This window comes from Elephantulus edwardii, unplaced genomic scaffold (genome assembly GCF_000299155.1).
Source record: "Elephantulus edwardii isolate Elephantulus edwardi_28Jun2011 unplaced genomic scaffold, EleEdw1.0 scaffold00021, whole genome shotgun sequence".
Lineage (NCBI taxonomy): Eukaryota > Metazoa > Chordata > Mammalia > Macroscelidea > Macroscelididae > Elephantulus > Elephantulus edwardii.
In genome coordinates, this window is record NW_006399771.1 from 7,625,423 (window position 1) to 7,629,203 (window position 3,781).

General features: G+C 35.2%; 1 pseudogene; it reads right to left on the minus strand.

Moving 5' to 3' along the window:
• The window catches only part of LOC102863987, a 101,922-nt pseudogene that overhangs the window by 15,629 nt on the left and 82,512 nt on the right, over positions 1-3,781 (minus strand).

A 3,781-nucleotide genomic window follows, 5' to 3' on the forward strand; every position in this document is an offset into this window, starting at 1 on the left:
GCTAAGACTTCCAAAACAATATTGAATAAAAGAGGTGATAGTGGGCATCCTTGCCTAGTTCCTGTTCTTAAAAGGAATGCCCTTAACCTCTCTCCATTAAGAACAATGTTGGCTCTTGGGTTTTCATAGATAGTTTTTACTATGTTGAAGAAATTCCCCTCTAATCCTATTTTGTTGCGTACTTTAATCATGAAAGGGTGTTGGATTTTATCAAAGGCTTTTTCTGCATCAATTGATTGCTGTTATGGTCTGTTAAGTGGGAACTGATTTATAGCTGACCTGTGAGAGGCTTTTCAGAGGTATTAAATGACAGACAGAGACTGCCACCTTTTTTCCACGGAGAAGCTGATAGATTTAAACTGTGTGCATTTGATTCGGTGCAACTCCTTACACACTTCAAAAATCAAACTCACTGTTATCATGTTCTACTCATACTGTCCCTCTGTTGGGTTTCCAAAGCTGTAAATTTTTCTTGGAGGAGATACATCATCTTTCTACCTAGGAGGACCTTAATAATGCTTCTGAAACATAGTTTAAATAATTTAAAAGGTTATTTTGAGATCACACATATTTGTAGTTCAGTTCATGGAAAACCTCACTTATTTTTGCTTGTTTACTTCTTCTGTTACTCTGTCTCCTTTTCTCTTTCTTAAAAGTAGCTAAGGATCTCTTTAGATCTGTGGTTCATGGGGAGAAGGAAATCATTAAATTGATCAAAAATATTAGCTTAAATATACTTAATCAATTAAATTACATTAAAGTGACACGAGACAAATTTCATCCAGGGTTTAAACTATGCTATGATACAATGAAAGCAGCACATGAGAACCAAGCATTGCTTTTAAAATGCTGAATATTCACATGTACTTTACTGACTTGCATTTAGATGAAGATAATTAAAAAAGAGACTCTTAAACAGGTTGGAACTCAATACACATTTCTGAAACTATTAATAAAGTGCAATTTGCTTTGTAGCTAAATCCTTTCCTGGCAGTTTCTCTATTGGTTCTTAGCAGCACATTCTATATAGTCAATGAGCCAATTCCAAAGACATTTCAGGACCCAGTTTGTGCTTAGGGGCAGCGTTTTAGTAATTAGAACTTCTTAGATGCACAAGTGGAACTTATTAGGGAAAGTGCTGTAAGTGGTTTAAGCAGGTAGGAATATTTGTACTTATTTTCTGAACACCAATAGGTCCATTACCATGTGGTCGGGTTACTTTCTCGCTCTGCCTCTACACATCTCTTTGTTTTCATTTTTCTCACAGAACTTACTATATCCTGTGTAAATATGCTGCTAATACATACACTACTTGAGGCAATATTTGCCCTCAGTTTGTGCACCAAAATGTTTAATAACTATGCTGCGTTGGATACAGCCTCTAGGAAATATTTGCAGAAATAAAGAAATATCTGAATTCCACTATCATAAGGAAATAATAACTATATGCTAACTTCCATTGTTACAATAAAAAAATCAAAGCCATAAAAATATGATTGTCATTATTTCACGCAATTTTCATATGTTGTTGTTGTTGTGTACAGTTGAGTTGAAACCATACCTGACCCTCCAGCAGGTTTTCAGAGGCAGTTAATGGCACAGGAAGAGATTGCCCATCCTTCTCCCGTGGAACAGTTGATAGGCTATTAACCAAAGTAATTGTCCTAACAGCTCTATCACATAAACAACTATTATTCTCTAGCTTATACAACTTATAATTAAAAATACATGCAATTCTCTTATGTCATGTATACAGTAAAGGGTGAATTAAAGATTTTTAAAAATAAGCATTCTATCTTCAGATAAAGGGAAACTCAAGTGGTTCTATATCATAGGGACTTGTGCTGCTCACACAAAGGCTGCATTTCTCTGACAGTTCTAATCTACTCTGCAAGGGAAAGTTTGGGAGTTTGGACAACCTCCTGTACAATTTACAGCCTCCTAAAAATTACTGAATGGTCAGCTATGTGTCAGTTCTGGGTTGATGGCACTTTGAGTTTTGAGAGTTCCAGATAAGTTATTTGTGGAAAACAAACACAGACACCAAATCTTAAAGGAGAATTTTTGGCTCTGGTTAGAAGGGAATACTTTAAAATTGACCAATGTTCACATAGATAATTATACAAACAGAATAAAAGGAATTGTTGTTGTTGTTAGATGCCTTCGAGTTGAGTGTGACCCTGTTCTATCCTGTGCTGTCCTTACACTTCCTAACACACAAGAGACCATTGTGACTGTCATTGTGTCAGTCCACTTGGTTCAGAGTATTCCAATACTTCACTGACCCTCCACCTTTCTTAGAGTCACGTTCCACTCCAAGGAATAGCCTCCTACTATCATGCCGAAAGTATGTGAGGCAAAGCTTCGACATTCTTGCCTCCAAAGAGCACTCTGCCTGTACCCTCTTCAAGACATCCCTGTTTATTCTTTTGGTCATCGTTGAGATGTTCAGCATTTTCAGTGTTCTTCTCCCACACTACAGCTCAAAGGTGACAAAGATTGTCATCATTTGACCAATATTCAGCATAATGATGGATGGAGAGAAGATTGAAACTGTCAAAAGGTTCATTTTGCTTGGATCCACAATTAACACCCTTGGCACCAGCAGTCAGGAAATAAGGAGATACATCACACTGGGAAAATCTGCATTTAGAGAACTTTTTAAATTATTGACAAATAGTGATGTTAGGTTGAGGATTAAGGTGTGTCTGATTAAGTCCATAGTCTTTCTGATTACTGGCTATACATCTGAGAGTTAGACAAATGATAAGGATGACAGAATAAAGGGAATAATCTGTTATAAAGTATTAGAGAGTAGCAGAAGCATGGAGAACAAAATTGGCTGATATTTTTGGCTGGGGAAAAAAACATAAAAAGGTTGCTGACCTACCCTACCATCTCCCCAGCTTTAAGCAGGTAATTAGTAGCTGTGGGTCAGATAAACCACACATTTTTTTCAGGTCTGTTGGAAAAACAAAACAAAACAAAACAAAACAAAACAAAACAAACAAACAAAAAACCAAAACCCTAAGACTCATATTTAATTTTACCCTAAATATATTTGACCACTTCAGATAAATATGCAGCAGGAGGCTAAGTTAAGTAAGGAAAATCTTTGCATAATAGAACAAAATTTTTTAAATCTTGAGAGCAGCATTAGGTGATTAAAGGCACAGTAGTGGTAAAGACCCTAACCCTGTGGTTCAGGAAACTAAAACAAAAAAATCAAAAAAGTAAAAAAAAAAAATTAAAAAAAAATAATGGGACCCTTTTCTTATTAAAAAAATAATAATGATAAAAAGTAATAGTGACCAGAGCTGTTGAGAGCCCCACACAAACTTTACCCATGCTAGACTTGACCATTTCTGCATTCCATCATATTCTTTCCTATCTCAGCTCAGGAAAATATGAGCTCTTTCAGGTGGGAAATATTATTCTCTGTGACCTTTAAATTGTATGTTAGGGACATTTTAGCATCCAAATATTAAATATTTAAAAATCCACATGGCAAAAATCTCTACAAGAAGAGCAACAAGAGACTGAGAAAAACTGAATAAATTATATACACAGCATTGAAAGCGATGTATGAATGGGTATTATGGTTATGACAAGAGTTCAGAATGAAGGTTGGATAGTGAAGTGTATTCAGGATGGGGGATTCTATACCAATGAAATAATTCTTATACTTTTCTTTATTTTCTATAATTATATTTTATTAATTTTCATAAACATTTACAGAGATTTTGGGTTTTCATTCATTCATTGTTGCACTATTCTCTCT